Source organism: Poecile atricapillus, chromosome Z (assembly GCF_030490865.1).
Source record: "Poecile atricapillus isolate bPoeAtr1 chromosome Z, bPoeAtr1.hap1, whole genome shotgun sequence".
Taxonomy (NCBI): Eukaryota; Metazoa; Chordata; class Aves; order Passeriformes; family Paridae; genus Poecile; species Poecile atricapillus.
The window spans coordinates 118,100,325-118,123,035 of NC_081289.1; the positions used below are offsets into that span (position 1 = coordinate 118,100,325).

A 22,711-nucleotide genomic window follows, 5' to 3' on the forward strand; every position below is an offset into this window, starting at 1 on the left:
TAGCAATTAAGGTTCTTTTACTTATTTATGAAAATTCATTTACAGCCATTTTGGAGTGGCTTTGACTTAAAGCACACAAAGCTAACTAGATGTGCTGAGTAATATTTTCCTTCTCTAAACATTTGTTGTGGTTAAGGAATGGTACTCTTCAGCTCAGTGCCCTCACCAGTACTTTCCCAAACCAACACCACTTGCTTGATCTTCCCCTCCCGCTCTGATAGAATGAAATTGAGAACTGGAGGCACAAAGTGACAACCACCGGTTGAGGTAAGAAGAATTTACTGGAAACAGTAATGAGAGAAGAAAATGAACAGTAACGGCAACAGAAGTTCTACATGGATACAAGGATTAATTTCTTTACAGTGAAGGTGATTGTGCACTGGAACAGTTTGTCCAGAAAGACCGTGGAGTCTTCTTAACTGGAGATATCCAAGAACTGTCAGGACACAATCCCACGCCATGTCCTCCACAATGGCCCTGCTTGAGAAGACAGGTTGGACCAGATGACCCACGGTCGACCCTTCAAACTTTAAACACTCTTTGAGTACGTGTGTTTTCTCAGCTGCTGTCAATGTTTAGCGCACTGTAGGACTTCAGACTAATTTTCAACTGCCCATGGAACAATTCCGTTACTTGTATTTTTCTCTACCTAAACTACAATAGGCCATTTGCTTTTGAGAGTTGAATTTCTCTTAGTACGTGTTTTCCAGGCCATTTGTTGGTTCACTTGTTTCAGAACAGACATACAGGATGAGACCAAAGGCACATCTAGTTCTTCTACTGGCAGCCAAGAATAAGTGCCCAGAAAAGCGCTTAGGAGCAGAAAAAGCTCACAATAGTATTTTCCCAGGGTAGTTTCACTGTGATCCAAGATTCACAAATATTTCAAGCCAAGATGAATAAAAAACCCCAACATTGTGGTCTTTACAAGAAACACCTGAAAACAACCGCCTTGCTCTCTGCAACTACCTGAAATGAGGTCATAACGAGGTGGGGTTTGGTATCTTATTCCAGGTAATAAGTGACAGAACAAGAGGAAATGGCCTTTAGCTGTACATGAGGAGATTTAGATTGGATATCGGGAAAAATTTCTTCACTGAAAGGGCAGTCAAGCATTGGAACAGGTTTCCCATGGAGGTGGTGGAATCACCATCCCTGAAAGTGTTCAAAAGGCATGTGGATGTGGCACATAGAGATGTCATTTAGTGGTGAACACAGTGCTACTAGGTTAATGGTTGGACTCAGCCTCAGAGATCTTTTCCAGTCTTAGCGATTCTATGACTCTATGAAAAATTACAGAGGTGCTTGTCCCTCCAGATATGAAAGCCATAAGACCAGAAGATAAGGTCCTAGAATGAAGTTAAATTAAGTTAGAAATTACGACTTTTTTCTACAAAATGCTTAACCTTAAGAACACTCAAACCTCATTTCCATGTAACTTCTTCTGTTTCCTCCAATGTTTCTTTCTCCGTCTTTTCCTGTCACTTTCTACAGTTTTCTTCTTTGTCCCATTCTACTGATTAGCACTCTTCTTTTGTGACCCAAAAGGAGAAGGTAATCAGAGTAAATTACTAATTTAAGAGACAGAGAATCATAATCAGACACTCATTAAGTCAACTTCCAAGGAATTAAATCAAATTCAAAGCAGTGCACTGGATAGGTATTTTCAGACAAGAAAAAGAACATACATAAGCAGTCATTGCATGACCTAAGACAAACGAGTCTTTATAAAATAGCAGCTCCATACTAAAATAACTGGGTAAACAGAGCAAGAAAGGAAAAGAAAGCATTTCACTCCCAGGAAAGACACAGAATACAGCAGCAAATCAGGCAAGACTGCAAATCCATTTGGCAAGGACAATGACTCATACTGGAACAGAACATGAGGTGAGGCAGAACTACCAAAGTTAATTATCTAGAGATCTTTAAGAGACTTGAGGAGGAAGGCAACTGACCTTCTCCAATGAAGCCTCCTGCCCCTTAAGTAGGAAAAGACAGGCATACACTAAAGGAAAAATCCTGGCAGTGCTTCTGTTGAGGCATAACTGATTATACAGGCTGACCAGCAGAGAGAGCTGCATGAACTGGAAAGCTTGCATCTCAAATGGGGCACCAGTCAACACAGACCTTTTGGCACAGCAGTAGGGGCAGCCTTTAATTAACAGTGTAAGATATAAGGGGTGCTGATGTGGCACACACACGAATTGATAGACACGAGAACGGAACCCACACAAACACATTAGTTCAATGCTCAGACAAAAGTGGTAGGGCTCCTGGAAAACACATGAGAAGAATGCAGTTATGAAGAGTTCTGAAGAAGTTCTTGTACGGAAGTGGTACTTCTAAAAACATCAATACAATTTACACTACTGAAATACATGAGCTGCTGGCAAAGCTGTGGGAGTGGGGGAGGCAAGTGTTAACATTACTGCAAATTCAAGCTAAGTCTTTTGAATGTGTGAGGGACCAACATGTAATTTATGAAGTCGAAACAAACCTCACTTCAATTCTCAGCTTTCCAATTCAATCTTCTACATGCTATCTTTCGGTACATAAACAGATACATTTAACCATTTAAACCCCATTAAAAACCAAAGAAACTGTGAAAGATACCTATTCTATAAACATGCCAAAGAAATAAAAGTACAGTGAACCAAGGGCATTTACTTGAAAATTTATCTGTAAGAGAGCTATGTTCAAAGCTTAACAAGCAGCTCAACTAATTTTGAATGCCTACAAAACCAGCCACACTGCTATTCTAACATCACCAAAACCTAAGATTACGGTAATTATTTAACTATTAACTAACTCTAGTACCAAATTTACTAAGGGAAAAAAAGTCTTAAATATGAAGGTTAGTGCAGTCTAGTTTTTGATTACAGTTTCACATTAACATAAGTCTGTGAAATTCTGGAAAGCTAAAATCTTATTCTCCCTTTCACCTGGTATTCCTGATTGCTCCCTACTTGTTCAGCACTTCTCTTTGTACTGGGACAATATTCAGTAAGCCAACTTCTGCTAGTACTATTAAAAAGTTTTCAGCATTTGCTTAAGTTTTCTGCATTTTTTTCACTCCAAAAACAGAGGATTATTAGCACAGATGCAGAGACATGTATGGGGACATGCTCCACTCTAACTGCCATATACCGACTTGAAAATGTACCTTACTTGAAAATGCACCACAGAAAATAGAAGTTTCTCTAAATCTGCAGAAAAAACAGCAGAGTTAAGAAAAAGCTGGTTTGTGGCTGGAAACTTCTATTTTCTTAGAAAGATACTAATGGAAAATCTGCAAATAAAAGGTTTCATACAGAAAAAAGGCCACAAGCATACTTTCTACATAGTGAGGCATTTCATTTAACCACAAATATCCATACAGGTTCAGCAGACATTTGCAGGGATTTAGACTTAATATCCCATTGCATTCCACTTTGAGAAACAAGAAAAAACCCACACTTTAGAAAGGTTGTCAGACACACTAATTAGAATCTGAAAGTAATAATCAAAGGGAATCAAAACCAAGCAGTATTATTTACCCTAGTGTTAAAACTATTCATATACAGGTGCAATTTAAGCAAATATTTTCTTTGGTGTGAAACAATACACTGTTTTTATATAGCAACAAAACTGAAAGTCACGATTATTACTTGTAAAAGTGAAAAAAGGAACAGCTTAATACTAAAAATAATAATATTAAATCATAGATTAATATAGTTGGAAGGGACTTATGGTGGCCATTTGCTCTATTACCCCTGCTCAAAGTAGGGTCAAATTATACCAGACTCAAAGCCTGTCTAGCAAAATTTTTACCATGTTCAGAGGTGGTTATTTCACAACTTCACTGAACAGCTTGTTCAGTGTTTGACCGTCCTCCTGCTGAAAAAGTTTTCCTTAATACCTAACAAAAATTTCCCATGCTCCTTATGTTTGTTTTTTCTCATGCAAACACCCTGTACCTTCAAAAAAAGTCCAGCTGCATATTTTTTATAGCCTCCCATCAGGTAGCTAAAGACAACAGTCTCCTTAGACTTCTCCAAATGAAAATACACAATTCCCTCAGCCCACAGTACATCATGTACTCCAGCCATATTCATCTCTGGTGGTACTTCACTGAACTGTTTCCAGCATGTCAATGTTGAAAGGATCTAGTATTAAGAACCTTCAAACTGGAATGCACAATCAGACAAAATTAGATAGAAGCCTTTCAAATAGAACTTTCTTTTAAAATAAATACATCTTAGTGATATCAATGTTAAGGTAGATACTCAAAAAAACTGCAGCCTACACTTAGGAAATCATTGAGCATGTCCTGAAAAGTAGTAATTGCAGTAACTCTTGGAATAGTGAGAGCTGAATTGAATACAAATTTTAAATGTAATTGAGCAATAAACACATCTTATAAGCACTACCTATATATAGGGATCAAATTATGTGTTCCTTACACATACACACATATAATAAACATTACATACATTCAATTTCACTTATATACTTCAAATATATAAAGGACTTAGTCATCATGGGTGGAGACCTTACGTACAATCTGGCTAAAATCCCAAAAAAAAAAAAGAAGTACAATTTTATGGTATCTGCATCTATTTAGGATTTTTCTAATTTAAAGACTATCTAGACAACAAATTACAAACATAAAAATGCTTAACAACTGCAAAAATTCAGGACTACATCAAAGAATAAAGCTATCATTCATAAACATTTGCTGTCTCTGTTGAAGTTGTACATGTTTGACACAATCACTAAGCTTGCTGGAACAGCTTCTAACTTGCAAAAGTCTGCAAAACAATTGCAAGATATGCATATGAAAGAAGGAACAGTAACCCAAAATTCTACTTTTATATAGGAACTTTGCTGTGCAACAAAAACAAACATAAAGTAGCTGGTTCAGTTTTAAAGTTTTTTTGAGCTAATATGATTTTTTTTCCAAGCAGGGTAGACCAAACTTTAAAATCAGAGAACCCCTTTCCTCAAATATCAAGGATGTTTCATAATACTCTACAACTGACTTTGCTAGACTACATGAGATAAAGTAATATTTTACTCCAAGTAACATCAATGACCAACAAACTCCATCTGTAATTGGGGAAAAAAACCTAACACACTGATTCCAGGAAGTAAACAGTCTCTTTCACAATTCTACATAAAGATAAAAAGGGATTTCAAACCACTTTTTCTTTTTTTTCTTTTTTTTTTAACATTTAAGCATACATTGTGGGATGATTACATCAACCAGCAAGTAATGTCAATTAGACAAAAAAGAAATACAGAGAACCAATTTTGGCATGGAAGAGATGTTACTAATTGCAAAATGTTTCGAGATTAAAGGTTTTTCTTCCCTTGCTGCAAAGTATGTCTCTGCAATCCAGTCTGCCAGTGAATACAAGCAAGGACCATAATCTCTTTCATACTGTCCACTGTCTGTCCTCCAGCCCCTACTCCTCTGTTATCTTTAGAAGTTTCAAGTGGAAATGGATACGGGGGTTTTCCCATACTTCTTCTCAACATTTAGTTTACATTGCAAAAGTTCTGGGACATAGAAGCTTGTTAATCTCAGAACAAGAACTTCAAGGTTTTAACAATAAACAGGACCACTACACAGAAATATTGTCAAAGTAACAAATCCAATGGGTGCAATGTGGTGGTGGCCTCCAAAATGCTCCGTCTGATATTTTATCTAGAACTTTTTAGTAACCTACTTACCTCAGCAATAACTCAGAAATTAATCTAAATAAAGAGGTAATACACATAAAACCTGCTTCGACTTACTAAGCTACTATCTGAGTCACATATTTCTCAAATTTGCATCATGTCCACATACCTCAAAACAAAAATGGTTCAATTCAAATAAATTCAAATAAATTTTGCTGATTTTACAAGGCTTTGACTGAGGGTCCTAGTGAGGGCTCATAGAATGAATCCTCAAAGAAAAAAAAAAAATCAAATTACACAAGTTGCAGCTCAGTAACATTAGGGAGTTTAACATGCTTGATTGTTGACTTAATTTATGTATATTAATCTAATGTAAATTTCAATTTGAATCCCAAAAGAGCAGAAACCAGGTTTATAGTGATAATAGTGAATCTTTTGCATATAGGTGTCTGGTTATTTTTAAATACATAAGAACAAAAAAAAAATGTGATCCAGATGCAGATCCTCTTTAAAAGCACTTCAAAACATTTCTTTAAAAGCCACCTTAATGGCTGTAAGCACATTGCAGTTATGATTATTCTTTCATTCTTAGTATTTTAGGGACCTTATTTTGTCATGACTGCAATCAAACAAGACTCCTTGCCTTGATAAAAGCCACCTATATCACAAAAATAGTTTTTCTTTGAATTACTTTGAATACTGTAACAATACTGATAACCAGGTGCACTGATGTTGTCAGTTTAATGCCTACCCCTTCTCACTGCAGCAGAAGTACTAGGAATAAAACAATTACAAATAAAAACCTACTGGCATTCTTCATCTATGGTACTCAACTCCAGTTAATTCTGCTGTCCTTTAACGCAGTCAAAAGAGGATCACTGCAGCACTGAAAACCCCATCTCATGAAGCCCTTCAAGAATGTGTCTGCTAGGCCTTTTTCATAGAAGAAAGTGTCAGTACTCCTAAATTTTAACCCCTCTCTCTCCTCAGTGTTTTCTGCTCGAGCACCTCTATGCTCTTGTTTGTAGGAGGTGCTGGTAAGAGTAACAGTAAGCTTCCACATATCTTCTCATCCCAGCTGTACCAAACCCCTTCCTATTAATGCTGTCTACCTCACCATATTAGCAACTCTAGTCTATAACCAAACAACACAGAAATACCTGTACGGCTGTCTTCCTTTTCATTCTCTTTTGCTTGCGACTAGCTGGTAGACTGGGTAGGAAACTTTTGTCAGTTCACTAATACAGGAGGTACCAGCTCAGAAGTCAAAGGCTTCACACACCAGTGTCCTGGTGAATGGACACATTATTGAAACAAGGCCGGTTTTCACCATGACCAAACCAGATTAATTTATCATTACATCTTATTCCTTTTACAAATCCACAGCAGTCCCATATGCAGTCCAACTGCCTTCCTAGAGCTATAGCTGCTCTCTAATCAGTCCTTTCTGTGCTGCCTTTGCTCAGCTACTGAGGGCCCCCTTACTGGCCCTTTTTTCAATGCAGTAGCTTGACTTGGGCAAGTGGTTAAATACTTTTCCCCTTACCACAAAATAGCAAATATATTGCTTGTACTGGTCCTGCAAAACCTCTAAATATTTCTCAAGCTGAGCCTTCAGTCCAGCAATACTATAATTATGCTGGCAGCTAAATTCCCTTCCCATTTTTTTCTGGTTTTGTTCCTCTTTTCTCTTTTATGCTGAGATACTTTTAAATATAAGTAAATAACTTTTAAAACATACTTTTATACTCTTTCATACTTTCTCTGCCCTGACAAAGACAAAAGGAAAAAAAGGAGAAGCAAAAGAAACCGGCCTTACTTCTTTTCACTTTATATATCCTTGCTCTATTCTGTATTTTGTAAAAGTTCCCTACTCTAAGTTCCTTTTCCTTCGTTTATTAAGGGCATTCTCTATTTCCTATTCCCTCTTTCGCTTACTAGCAGCTGGACTCCTCAAAGGAACTTGTTCTGCCCCTTTGAGAGGTTTGGGTTTTTTTCCCTTTTGGTATAAGACAAGAGAGCCAGCTCTCCCTGGTATTTCATTTCTTTATCACTCAAGAGCAGGCAAGTTGCCTTCAGAGTTGATAATCTTCAGTGTCTTCTTGTGTAACGGCTCTCAAGTCAGTCATTTTAAATAATCCATCGTAAATATAAATTATTGATCAGACTATTTATGTGACAACTGAACTTTAAAAGACAGGATTATCCACAAACAGGCAACACTCAAAGAGTGACTTCTAACTTTTAACTAAAATAAGTTAAAAATTTATATAAATCCTAGCATATACAAGGAAATAAATCTAGAAAAAGGTTCTAGAAAAGTCATTTTCGTGTAATCATTAAAGGTAGTGTGTGCCACAAAGAAAAACTGCCAATTTTTTCTGACTTCTGCACTGCAAATTATTTCATTTCTGTGATGAAGTTTAGATCACAAATTTCATTAGTTTCAGCACTATTAAGTGAGCTAAAAATTACATAAGGGTTTTTTTTTATCTTCTGTTTTTTTTGTGTGAAAGAAACACACCATTGCAGATGTCAAATTATGTGTAGCTGTTATCATCAAGTCTAGATAGCATACATCTGTTCCAAATAAATGGTATAATTATCATAGTAGTCTTGACAGTAACAGTGATGTTCTTAAGTCAACTAAAATGTTCAGGTTACAAAGACAAAACTGAAAAGACAGACAACTTAGCAAACTGACACTCCCACATAGTCCGTGTAATCCACAGCTGACCTGCCATTTCTTTCATTACTTGTACACACAATTCACCACTTTAAGTATGGCTGTAATCATATAATGAGATTTGCTAAAGCCAGACTTTGTGTGAACTAGTCCAACAGTAGTATTTTCATGATCTACTTGCTGAACACCAAGAGTACTTCTCAAATGTTTTGAAACTAGCAGAAATGGTAGCAATAGTCATAACACATTTGATATGTTCTATCACATTCTGAAAGCATATGACATTCTAATAATTACCTAGAACTGCTCCAATATTCCATGAAACTGAGGCATGTCATAATTTAAAATACGGAATGACTAATGTTATGTATGTATGCAATCTATTAAAGATTCCCTCTCATAAACACAACAGAATTGTATAACACTTTACAGTAAACATTGTATTTACAGCAATGTATTTATGGGTATATCATTGTTTCAGTAAAATATAGTTATATTATGTAGCAATTCACCCAGTGAATAAGTACTCTTTGTCACCCAATCACATATTGTGATCCAATATTTTAATTATGACTTCAAAAGGGCCTCATCCATTACAAAGATAAAACAAAACTTTAAAATAAAAGTATGTAAGAATAAACAGGAAATGAGAGATCACAAATTGTAAATGCAAAACAAATCCTGTACATGATCTGTGTCAGTAGATGGAGGTGTCATAAATAAAAGGTTTATTAAGCTGTTACTTTAGTCCATCACATGGTCTAAAGAATGAAAGGACTACAATCTGAAATACATATTTCTGCTTATTCTCCTGAAACTATAAAGACACTGGTGAAAAAGAAGTAAGGAATGGGTGCACACACATGTAAGATACAGCATTTTCTGGGGAAATAAACAATAGTTTAGAGAAAATTTTAGTTTAAATTATGAAATCTTTAATGCTCACATACAGCCAGAGTGTCTGACCTTCAACCATGGTGAATCAAAACTGAGCAAAACACTTGCAGATAGCATGAATGCCTGCTTCAAACACCTACTCAAATCAATCTTTACCTAGATCAATTGTCTATATTGAGGTTATAAAAGGACATTTCCAAAGTCTTATCACAAAGGACCTCTCCACTCTCAACACAGCAGCCTCACTGAGATTTGACATTACACAGTACTTTCCAACAGTTGCTACTGCTGGAATAATTAAACATGTAGAGTAACAGTTAAAGTTAAAAAGACATAAAATACTGTCTCTATTTCCATACAGAACGACTCATCTACCCACACCTTCACAGAACATTCATTTCCCTTCTCTGACACTTCACAGTCAAAGAAGCAAGGACACTTACAACTTTAAAGACCACTATATATTCCATTTTGGAAAGGACCCACAGGGATCACTGAGCCCAAGTCTTAAGTGAATGGCCTGTGTGGGGATTGAACCCACAAGCTCAGCATTATTAGCATCATGCTCTAACCAGCTGAACTAATTTCAGGGTTTCTTGCACCTTCTTAATTACCTGTCACCTGTATTCTCTTTTGCTCATTTGTAATAGATCTTGGTTTCCTACCATTATCCTTGTATTCAGAGTAAACATCAGTTCTCACCTACTGCTAAGCAACCTACCAGGTTCTGTTTTCCTTCCAGACAAAATATCAATACTTCTCCTTCCTCACACTTCAAAAGAAATTCTAATCAAAACACCACACCCTTATCCACTGAGGCTAGCAGAACTGAGTCTTTTCACAATCTGTTTTTCACAAGCAATTTGTTTTTTCCACTAACAAATTAAAACTAATTTCTTCTTCAAAACCAGCAACAGTCTCCTCCAACTGAAAATCAGTTTTCCAGACCCACAGATGATTTTAATATAGCTTAGCCCAGCTTGCAAATCTGATCATATTTAATGTGCTGTAAAATGCTTTTTGGTTATCTTATTTTCTTGCCATTTTCTTTCCAGAGGCACTCAAAACTTGACTGGGGAGTTGGCTATAGTAAATCTGAGGACAACAAATCCAGAATGACAAAAGGCTGTTTCAGCAATGTAAACTGAAAGACAAAATACTCGGCTAGATTTGGGCCAAGAAGTTTGATTCCAAGTAGGTCAGACATTGACTACTTTCAAGATCAGAACGCAATCTTAAAACCTACTTGATTCTGAACAGCTAATGGTTGTTTTATTAATGGGACCAGAGGAAGAAATGTAAGAAAGCAACAAAGCCTCAACAGGAGAGAGGTGGCTGAACATGAGAGAAAAGTTCTGAAAAAGAACAGTAAAGAGATAGTAAGAAGGTAGTGAACAGAGAGGCATCTGGAGGGATGATGAGACAAAGCTGTTTACATTCTTGTTCTCTCCTTACTTTAAGCCCATATTATTTCCAGAATCCTACTGAGTTCCTGCTTCTGCTTGTAAATTCACCTCATGCTCCACTACTCTGAAAAAGGAATGCAGAAGTATTTTTACTGTTATAATAAGAGGAAAATTCCTTTTCTTACAACACTAGAAATACAACCATTTAGAAACACTAAGATTATATTATGCTTATAAACATATACATATTTTATAATACATATATATTACATTATACCCCAGTGTCTATGACTAAGACCATTTCCTTTAATTTGAAAGTTCAAAATAGTTATCTTGTGTGTGGTACAGTATCATTCGTATTAGAAAGTTCAAACTAACAACTTAAACAATTTTTTTTTCCTACCACTTGCTGTGTAAGCTTGTCAAATGAGGCTACAAGCCCATTTAACCTTGTTGCTGCATCTTGTATGTTTTTGCCAAGAAGGCTTTAATAGTTTCTTCCCTTAGTTCCTCTTTTTTCTCTTCCAAGTGTCATCAGTGACAATGATTTACCATCTTACTTCCCTGAGAGCAAGAGGATGTGCAACAGTTTGTTTGCTTGGTTTCTTCTTCTAAAGGCTCAGTACACAACTGGAAATTAAGTCTAGATGAGAAAGACACTGCTCCAAACAACAGGTAAGTATTCTAGAATCACTATAATGCTTTATAAAGAACTTACTGTTAGATGAGAAATTAGATATTTTCTTAACCAGAAATAAGCAAAACATGGTTTCAACCATAGTGATAATTCATGCATGTTTACTGCCTCTGAACATATACCTCTGCCTAATAGGGGAAGTAATTAAGATGTTATTTTTCTTAACAGTGGGATTTCTTAAAATTTATATTCTTCTTTCCCCTTAATATATAATAATCAAGAAAGCAACCTGTCTTTAATGTGTCCCACATGTTTAATGTTTTTAATTAAACAAGACACATTGTAGTACTTTTTTATGTAAGAAGAGATGGAACTTAATTAATTCAATCTAGACTTTGAATTTTAATTAATTACATTATGTCAAAAAGCACATTGGCTATAGTTTCCAACTACAGTAATTTTTAACTTACTGTTGGCATACTGCATTTCTAAAATTGAAATACAACAGAAACATAGGAAACCATAAAAAAACCCTACAGCTGACGTTATTAAATACAATACTTATAAAGAAATGTTACATTGCCAAATAAATTTATCAAAACATTATATTTTTCAAACTGTGCAGTTCATTAAAGAATGAAAGCTCAGTCAATTACATGAGCTGAACAGCTTGCTTCTGGTCACAGTATCCTTCACAGATTTAAACCAATCATAGTTCATTATCCTATGGTTATTTTTACACAAACTGGGGGAAGAATATTTTCCCAGTTTGGTTGTTGGAAAGTCTTTGGCCACCTACTGTTCTGGCTTTTATTTAGAAATCTGACAGTATTCAGACCTTAGCTGAATTTAAAATTCTGAATCTAGGTCCTGTTCCGGTGGCCTATCACAGAAAAAAAGCACTGTCAAACAGGAAAAAGTTCACACAAGAGGCCACCAACACAGTTGGAGGCTGTAGCACAGAACCTATGAGGACAAACTTGGAAGCAGGGTTGATTCCACCTGGAGGGGCCTAACAGCAGACCCCTAATAGAAGTTACTGAGAAGATAGAGCCAAGCTCTTGTCCTGTCCATCCACAGGACAAGAGACAACAGAAGCAAGTAGAAACACACTATGTTCAGAGACTATAAAGAGAAAGTTTGACATCCAGATGATGGCCCAGTGGTCAATGTGGTGTCTCCATCCTTAGAGATTTTTTATGACCTGCCTGGATGCGGCTTTCATACCTGTTATGACCTCCTTACTGACCCTGCTTTATTCAGATCTTTGAAACCGAAACTGAGGTCTTCTCTTCACTAAATTATTCTATAATTGTTCTATTATGTTGTTCTATACATACAATATCAGTCTTTAACTGAAAGTTACATTATTTTACTAAATTTAGGCTTTAGCAGAATTGTAACTATAATCTCCAAATTGTTTTCTTTAAAACAAAAGATAATTTAAATTCATATCTATTGGCTGCCTATCCACTGAATATCAGGGATTATATGCTCTTGTTTTTGTTCTGCATATCCCCTGAGCATGAAAGGGGACCATCACTTTTCCTGGCTTCTCAGATATTTAACCCACTAACTGCATGATAAAGGGCACTCAAGGTGGCTTCCTCTTAGGCATTTTCACTTAGAAATACTTCAGCTACATTGCATCAACTCAAAATAATACTGAGTTTCTTATCCAAGACATACTACAGGTTTTGAAGAGGGAGCAAAGTAGTTTGACACATCAACACAAAGCACCACATTCCCTACATGCCATTCAAAATTCATGCTTTTCTGTATCTCCAGAAATGGTTTCAAAAAAGTTAAAGCTACTCAAAGGCCTTTCACTGAATTTGGTTGAGAAGTCCACAAGACTACTGCAAGGATAAGAAACCAGACAGTCAATGTCTCCTACCATGTTATGGCGTGCGGTCAATGTGCTGTAATATCAAGTCATGACAAACTTCAAATATTGTTCTAAAAAGTCTGACTAAAAAATACTACTTCACCACCCTGCACATAGCAGCTGCACAGCCACATCACACCATAACAGCTTAAACTGCAAAAAGAGACATAATGTAATATCAACCTACCCAAAAAAGTTTACATCAGGCTCAAGAGTTCAAAAAAATTATGTGTCTAAACTCACCGAATCACCATAAAAATTGGCAAGTACTATCACCTTTTTCAGAAAAACAAAGTAAAATATTCTTGCATTCCAGAGTGAATTTAAAATTCAGCTTTTTGGGTTCACTGGCAGAATTACATTGGTAAGTGTCATGGTTTAATTTGGAATGGTATTCCAAATTTGGTACTCCCAGTAAAAAGAAACCCTGGCTGCTCCCTCCATGTCCCTGCTCCAGTGAAAGAAACAAAAGGCAGAGATTACAGGTTGATGTAAGAACAATTTACTGGAAGCAGCAATGAGACAAGAAAATGGACAGTAACAGCAACAGTATTAATAACAAGAGTGTACAAAAGAGGGTGATTTACATGCAAAACACCCCCCGAAGGCGCCAGGTTCCCTCTGCCCACCACACGGGATCTTGACCCGAAGCCACACCCTTCTTTCCCGAAGTGAGATCGCCCTACTTCCGACAGGATGAAGTGCATGGTACAGAGTAACAACCTAGACGCTACCACATGGCCCCAGGCTCCACCCCTCCGCAGCTACTGCGGAAGTATTAACTCTGTCTTGGCTGAAACCAGGACAAAAAGATAGCTCTTTGGAAAGAAACCTGGAAAAAATACCAAAGCCCAAGAAAATGATGGCACAGCTTAAGGGGGCTGCAGTCTAAAGATATCCTTCTAAACACTTTCAATGAATACATGTGAACCATCTTGGGTAGAAAAAGACATGGGAAACTTTCAGTGTCCTGTATGGTTTAAGCTGCTGTGGCTTCCAACTGCTGAAATATGAACGAGTTCAGGTACACCTAGGTGTGTTACAATCACCCATGTAACTATATTGTGAACTGAGCTTCAAATTCATTTGATTCTGAGTGATACTGGTGTAACCTCATTAAACCTCTGCCAAATAAACCCCCCTGCTTTGTTAATTCTTCACTTTAATGCACACCTATTTCATCACACTGCTTTTAGATCTGCCAATGCATAACAATGAAAAGTGAAGACTCCAGCTAATTTTCACTTTGCACAGTGCCTGTATGTTTTACTAAGTTTTGCATTGTTGTTTATCACAAATTTAAGTCTAACATGCTCCTTCCGAGCTTCTGCAAGCATGCCTATGAAATATTCACTGAATTTGAGTACAAGTCCATCATCCTTTCAATGTGCAAAACATGGTTTTAGTGTGCTAAATTCCAGTTCTAGGGAAGAAAAGGCATATGGGAGTAGAATACCCTAGTGTTAGCCAACTACCTTGAAATCACCTTTAACTGAAGAAACCAGGTTAGGAAAAAAGCAACCAGAAGTACACTTTCACAGCCTTCCTGACAGAGAGCATAGTTACAAAGGGTTGTGAAGACCCAGGTGCAAGGGAATTAAAAAATAACCATGCACCTATTTACACTTGTTAGAGTAGTTCCAAAGTCTGTCTTTTGGGAGCCAGCTGTTGGATTGACACATGCTTTACTGCCCACAGTTGAGGATCTGGGTCTTGTGCAATCCAGTGCCCTCCGATTCCACTGGGAACCCAACATTTCTTTTGTAGCTCAGTCCATCTTTGGGGTTATCCAGGATGTGATTACACAATATTTTCTCTGACACTGCAAGCCAGCTTAAGGAGTTATCCTGTCCGCTCCTTTTTCCTCATGCCACTTGTTCCAAATGAGACAAAAATTAATTTTAACTTAGGTTACTTGTGATACAGTTTACAGCACAGCCCTACAAAAAGCTTCTGTGTTTACACAACCGAGAGCAGCAAATTCCAATGGTTGTGAGAAAAAAAAGGAAAAAAAGTCTTGAGAACAAAGAAAGGTTAAGAGAACAGTTAATATGCATTGTGAAACTACAACTCCACCTTTTTCTTAGATCTCTGTGACTTCATGGTTTGTAATTCCCTCTCTTTGGTTTATAAACCCCCTGTTTCATGAGGAATTAATGCTTGTTTTCCAACTTTCTTTGTCTTTAAATACTCTTGCACTAGTCTTCCAGTCAAATTTTACTTAATATGTAACTCAAACACCAGCTGCAGTCATACCTCTGTAGTTGAATCCATGCAAGTAATCCCATAATTTCATGTTGAAATGAAAAAGCCTCCAATTATAAATGCACTTGAATAGCTGAGGCCTCTAAAAGCTGTTTGATAAATACAGGTGCCAAATGTACTGTACATTTATTGAGACTGGATATTTAGAAGGCAAAGAGTTTCTTACTTCAGAAATATCTGACAGTACTAGAAACCCAAGCTGTAGCCAGTGTTAGTTATGACACACTGAATACTGAACACTTTTGTCATAACTATGAAATTTTTGCAGTCAAACAAGACTACTAGATATCAGAGATGGAAAACTCTCATTTAAAGCATATTAGACCTGTACACTAACACTATTCCTCTGAGATATTATCCACCCACTAAAAAAACCCCTCAAAATTCTTGCATTGTTTCTAGTGAACATGATGATATAGACTGTGCAAAAAAGGTCTAAAAAAACTCATTTAAACTGATTTGATCATTACTCTCACTAAATACTACAAAAAATAAATCCTTGATACCAATGAATTCACATAAACAAGCATTTTAAAATTTTTAATTATACATGCAAATAACTTTAATCACAACACTTTAAACATGTATAATAAATCCATTTACTTAATACATCTGTAAAAGACTTTCCCAAGTATAATTTATTATGAAATCTATTGCAGCTGCTCAAGCACATAAGCAGAACGATAAAGGTAATACCAGCTAAATCAGCTCCACTGAACTGTTGATAAAAAGCCTTAGACCACAAACAACACATAGATGAAGAACTGGGGTAAATATCAGAAAAGATCCCACGTGGGGCTGCATGCAGAACAAGAAATACTACACCATACATATTTATGCAAGCATATAAGCACTTTCAAACTCCTAGCCTAAAAACAACTTTGGTGATAACCAGCTTACATGAGACTTGAGCAGGATCAAAACTGAGAGCTAGCCAAGCAAAAAAAAACCAGAAGACAGATAACATCTGATGTCAACAAACACAAAATAATAAACCCTTGAAAGAATAACTTGCAGTTATTCCCATGACACTAAATTTTAAGCCAAATGCAAGCAGATAAACAAAATAACCACTCACAGAATGTGCAGCTCAACAGAATCTCTGCTTAATACCAGCATACACGAGACAAGAAAAAGTGTTCTGATGAAAAGAGGAAAGGTTTTGAAAACATTCTCAATTCACCTGGAATATTGTCTTTTGTGACATCACAAAAAACACAGAAAAACAGAACCAATTAATAGATTTGTGTGAGCTATGAACAAATACTAAAGACTCTAAGAAAAAAGAAAACACACACACAAACCACCCTTCCCCCACCTTTGTAAAACATCCACCACACAAAACCAGAAGAAAACCAAGAAGACAGAAAATCAAAGCACCAAGAGCTAACACCTCCCTTCCTAATAAAAGAAAATGTGCAACCATGATTAAAAAGCAATCTGCTAACAACAAAAGGAACCCTCCTGTATTACTATTGTGGAAGTCATTGTCAAAGACAGATGCAGAGACAACTCACCTCAGAAAAGGACAATGTTTCTATTGATTTAAAATCAATAGTTCCCTGCATCAGATTGGACTGGGTTTGGGTTTTTTTCTACAATCAGATTTAAAGATTCAGCTTTGACTGTGTGAAACAGTAACTACATAACCAAAATTAGATGGACAATTGCCTTCTGGGCAAGTCATTCCACATAACACATGCGGGTTATCACTGTCCACATGAACATGAACCAGACCTCTCTGCATCCAGTACTACATAACCCACAGAGCTTGACGTTTGAGTGAGGCATCACCATTTTCCTTTGAGCGTCTTACAGGTTGCAACTGACATTGCATAACCTACCTTATACTTGTACTTTGTAGCTGTCACTGCACTGAGATGCACACAACCAATTTAAGTGAGACATACAACCTACTCTCTAGATTAACACAGTATGCAGCAGGAAGCATCTATTTGTATGCAGTATATAAAACTGTATTACAGTTCCTTCAGCAGAACTACTATAAAGAAGCTTCTTTGTAAATTCATATTTTTGTACTGCTTTCCACATCTGCAAAAAGACAGATCTATCCTTCAGAATAATTTTGAAAATCTCATATTCAGAAATTCAAGAAAGCCCCTCATTCACCTTTTGATAAAGAAATTGCAACCGAAACAATTTAAGGAAATTTAAGGAAATACAAACGTAAGCATGAGCTCAAATGTTGACTCAGACCATGCTAGTTTTAGTCCTATTAGTCATCTTACTGGGCTCATGCTGAGAACCCCATGGGACATGTGAATTCGTAAAGAACCCACCAAAATCAGTGCACAGCCAGGGTCAGAGAGTTTGAAACAGCAGGTCTATTAAGCCAAATGAAAAGATGTAACTGTGTAGTTGCCTACTGACCGTGCTAACATTTGCATGCAAGCCTAGGTAAAAAGTAGCAGGTGTGTTACAAGAAAAATGCTAGTCTGTAACAGGCAGGAGCACTAGGAAAGGATAATTTGGCTTGAAAGGCACTGCAGGAGGTCATCGATTTCAACCTCCTACTTACTTAACATTCTGGTAACTTTTCTAAAAAAGGCCACCAGATTTTGGTTGCCGTCTTCCAGGTTTTGGTTTTGTTTTTTTTTTTTTTTTGGGGTTTTTTTGGGTTTTTTCTTTTAGAACGCCATTTTTTAGAACAAATACTTGTTTTATTGTTGCATGGTCCATTCTGCTGGCTGCTTTTTAATTGCAAGTTTTGTAACTTTTGATACTCTTCTCTCCATAATGCACGCCATTTAATTACTGTCTCTGTTTAATACTAGTACATTTCTGAATTTTGCTTATTTTCCTTGAAAGGCTCTTTCAGATGAGATCTCAGGTTATTTCTTGTAACTGCAAACATCGACACTTAGCTTTTTGTTTACATAAGGTCATACTGTAAAAATGCCCCAAAGCTGAGATAAAAAGAGACCAATGTCAAAGCAACAACCTCATTCAGCAATTGCTTTTCTCCTAACCTCAGAAAAAATAATGCCATTGCTAGTACAACATGGCAGTAACATTCACTTTAGTAACTATTCTGTGGTCATGCATAACATTACCTCCACATAGTTTGGAAATGGTTATTCTACAGAGATTTCAAGTTTTTATTAGCCTAATCATCACTTTGAACAGCTACAGGTAAAAAGTCCTTTCATTTTCCATTCTGCAGTTCCAGTCAGTCTGATTTGACCAACAAGGATGTTGGACCATTTTCTGCATTCCATGTACTTATTGCTCATTACAACTTTCCCTCCCAGCAGCAAATACTCCTTCCCCATGTTGCTGTTGTTGGCACTTACAAAAAATTAAAATCTGTAAATAGGTCAAATTTAGGCTTCTATGGAAAGTACACCACTGCTTAAAATTAATTACTTGCTATTTCATACAATAATACTGAAGTTGTTTCATTTAAAAGTCTAGATTTATACCATGGAAGTCCCTCTGGATGCATTTTCATCAAGCAGGAAACAGTAGTGGCTACTGTATTCCTACTGAATCCTCAAATTACTGCCACAAACCCTAGAAAGGGAAGAAAAATGGGCATGCCCAAAGAGCATCACTACAGTATTAGAACCGTATCAGTTACAAAGACTGAGATGCAGGGAAGGAAAATAAAGCTAACACATAAAACTGATCCAAAATACCTTTAAGTGTGCACAGAATCTCTCTATAGTCTTCTGTTGGTACTGATTTTCCATAATATAGAAACTTAAGAAATACTTCTCACACCTAGTTACACACAAATTGCATTTAACTAGCAACAGAACAAAAGAAGTAGACAATAAATTGGTAACTTTTACAGAACTAAGATGTCAGAAACACTGATCACGAAGCAAGTGCAAATCTCAAGTGCAAAATCACACGCAAAACCGTTAATAGCCATTACAATCTTCCCAATTACGTTTCCTTCGGTCCAGTAACCAAAAGGAATAGCAAACAATTCTCAGCATAAAACAATTTGTGAATAACCAAAGGAAGGTGTTATTTTCTCACCTGTCACTGACTGCAGAAGTGAGAAATTTGAAGACAATGCCAGAATCAGATTCTAATTAGACATCAGTTGCAAAAAAAAAAAAAAAAAATCTGAGTAAGTTTTATCCGAAATTCTTATCTTAAAAAAAATACCTAATTAATCAAATCTATTAATTCACAACCCACACCTAACGGAACACTTTCCCACGCAGAAGCAAATTCAATAGAGACATAGAGAAAAACCACAAATGGGGTTTTTCGTGACTGTCTGCCCTCCTTCTGCGAGGAGATTTTTTTTTAACGGCACAAATAAGTACTGGCGAGGAAGTTCTCCCGCAACACACAGCACCTCCACCGAAGAGGCGCGGCAGCCACACTTCCAGCTCCCCCGCCGCCCAGGTCGGCCCCGGCCCGCCCCCCAGGAGCCCTGTTTACGGAGCCGGAGGAAGCCAGCGCGGTGCCCCGCTCACAGCGCCCGCCGGGCAGCGCCGCCCGCCCCCGCCCGCCGGGGGGGAGCCCCCGCCCGCGGGACGGGGCGCGGAACACGGCGGTGCAGCCGCCACCCCGGCTCCCCCCCGGGCCCCGCTGCCGGCCCCACTCACCGCGGCGGCGGCTGTGCAGCGCGGCGCGCAGGCAGCGTCCCGCCCGCTCCCTCCCCATGCACGGCGGCGCCGACCGGGGGACGCGGCGGCAGCTCCGCGCCGACCCGCGCTCTGGCCGCTGCCTCCGGCTGGGCGGCGCTCCCGCCCTCACGTCATCGCGCGGCTGCGGGCGGGGCGGGTCCCGCCGCGCTCCCCCGGCGAGGCGCGGCCGCTCCGAGCGGGGCCGGCCGTGCCGGGCGGGGCGGGCTGTCCCTCGGCCCGCAGGGACACCGTGCGGCCGCCGGGCAGCCTTCTCGTCGCAGAATCACAGCATGAGTTGGAAAGGGCAAGGGGGCACACATGGGTCATCGACCCCAGCTTTTGGCCCTACACTGTAGCACCCCCGAGAGTCACGTATGTGCCTGAGAGCGTGATCGAAACTCATCTGGAGTTCTGTCAGGCTCCGTCGGCACTAGAGAGGGCACCAGGGTTTTGTCAGAGCGAGAAGCGGAACCGCTGCCGAGGAGGCGAGTGCTGCTCTTTGCCCCGCTGCTTGCTCGGCAGTCGGTGTGGGCAGCAAGAGCTGCTTGTCTCTCACAAGCCTCCGTCTGTAGGAGCCCGCCGAGGTGAAAGCTGGACCGCGGTGAGGCGAAGGATATCGGGTGTGAGGGACAGATCTGGCCTTGTTCAGCCATGGTAAACAAGCAGTGCGTCTTTGCTGCGGTCTGGCTGCACAGTAGTGAGTGTGTTAGCTGGGCCAAAGAAAAAATGTTTTTTAAGCAAAATGTGTGTGTGTGTGTGTGTGTGTGGTCTCTGTGTGTCTGTGTTTCTCTCTGTGTGTGTGTGTGTGTGTGTGTGTGCGCGCGTGTGTGTGTGTGTGCTAGTTCTGTCCCACCTCCTGAGATTTACTGCACAGTTCTGACTTCTGAAACGCACACTTTTCTGTCACTTCCTGTGTGATGAGTTTGTTCCTTGTCTTCTTGTCCGTGCAACGTAAACATGCTTCACCTGAAAGCTCAGGAACTGGGCTGTCTCTTAGATAAAGGAGAAACGTAAGTGGGGACAGGGAAGAACTAAAAAGCTATATAAAGGTTTGATGGATTAGACTCTCAGACTGCTAACAGGCTCATGCTCATGACATTCATGCTTTCAAAGCAGGCTGTTACATGTCAGCTAGCAATTTGGTACTGTCAAAACGTAATTCTTTAAGAACAATCTCACTTTGTCATGTCACTGTCATTTCTATGATGTGGTGCATGGTTTTTTGCTCTGTACAGAAGAAAAGAGTATGCCCATCTGCTATAATATCATCTCACAGTCTCATGTCCTGTAAGATCGTCTCACAAAATCTAGACCATTTCAGATCTGAAATTATATCAGTGAGTGCATTGCTTTGTTTTTGTTGAATATGCAGTGTAAATATCTAGTGATTTTGAAATAAAGTCAATTACAGCATATTTTCTTCTTTGATGTCTAGTCCTTCATCTCAAAGAAAGTTTCTGCAGTATTACATTTTCTAATAATTTGTTTTTCATGATGTCTCTTCTCAGTTTGCAGTGTGGGAAACTCAGGGAAACATGCTGCAGTGACACTGGAAACTTCTTCTAAGCAGAGAAAGGAAAGAAACTCCAAAGTAAAAATATTGTGATGCCTCCCAAACATAATTACCTAATATGCCACTGATACCCAGACCACTCAAAAGATAAAGAGAGTAGTGTACTGCATTGGTTGTGCTCACTGCATAACATAAGACTCGTCAAGATTTCTGTTGACAGAACCCTGCAAATGCAAAGAATTGGACTGAAATAGGTGACAAATCCTTATGTTGTTAAGTGTTTGGTCAGGGTCAAGCTGTAGCTGGACCTGCAGAATTTGTCAGCCTCTGGAATGATAAAGCATACCGTCATTTGCTTCAATTTTAAAAGTGCAGTCTGTGTTAGGACTCCAAACATTACCGCTTATCTAATGATACCTTGCATTCTTGTTTATCTTCTATTATAATTAAACATGTTTTAGTGTAATGTAGCAAGAAACAGCATTGTCCTATGAAATATCCTTTTTCATTAGTCTGTTCAGCATTGTTCATTACTTTCATCAGAGTTCTTGCTACTACATCACTTTTCAACAAATCCTTTAAAAGACATCTGCACTCAAAAACTGTGAACATCTCAGATTTGCATCTAACTACCATTTAAGCAACCCCCTTCCCTTTTTCTTGCTAAATGATCATACAGTGTTCATACATTTGCATGTTAATATGATTGGACACAAATTTAAACCTGTGGTAGGGAGCTGAAGTACCATTTATCTCTGTGCTGTTCACACATTTTATTTTGCATATTCACACTGTGTGAATACCATCATGTGTAGGGTGTAGTGACACAAGCATAACCACAGAATCCAAAAACATGGATTCTATTGCTAAACAATAAACTTAATAAACATATTCCCAAACAATGGACAAAAATACCACTAATTATATACAAAACATTATTTCTAGAGGTGGCGTAGCAGCTTCAAATTCATTTTGCTTTTCAAAGCAAGTTACAAACTTGCCATCTGTGTACAAGGCTTAGTTTTACTTACTTGATTACTGTGTTCCAAATTCTGAGATTAGAGTGCTGGCCAGGAAATAGACTTTGTTTCATTTTCATATTAAAGAAGCTGAAAATTACAGAATAGTTCTGTAGTAGTTCCTTC

The 22,711-nt window shown here is 38.2% G+C and overlaps 1 protein-coding gene across 3 annotated transcripts in view; it reads right to left on the reverse strand.

The window, feature by feature from the left end:
- JAK2 (Janus kinase 2) overlaps window positions 1-19,885 on the reverse strand; it is an 85,428-nt gene extending 65,543 nt beyond the window's left edge. For 2 of the 3 annotated variants that reach the window (XM_058826971.1, XM_058826962.1), the window contains exons 1-2: window positions 19,619-19,768; window positions 19,452-19,503 (exon numbers count right to left, since the gene is read on the reverse strand). The gene's annotated coding sequence lies outside the window, so the exon portion shown is untranslated. The other variant, XM_058826963.1, reaches the window with a different exon arrangement.
- Window positions 19,886-22,711: the final 2,826 nt, after the last annotated feature.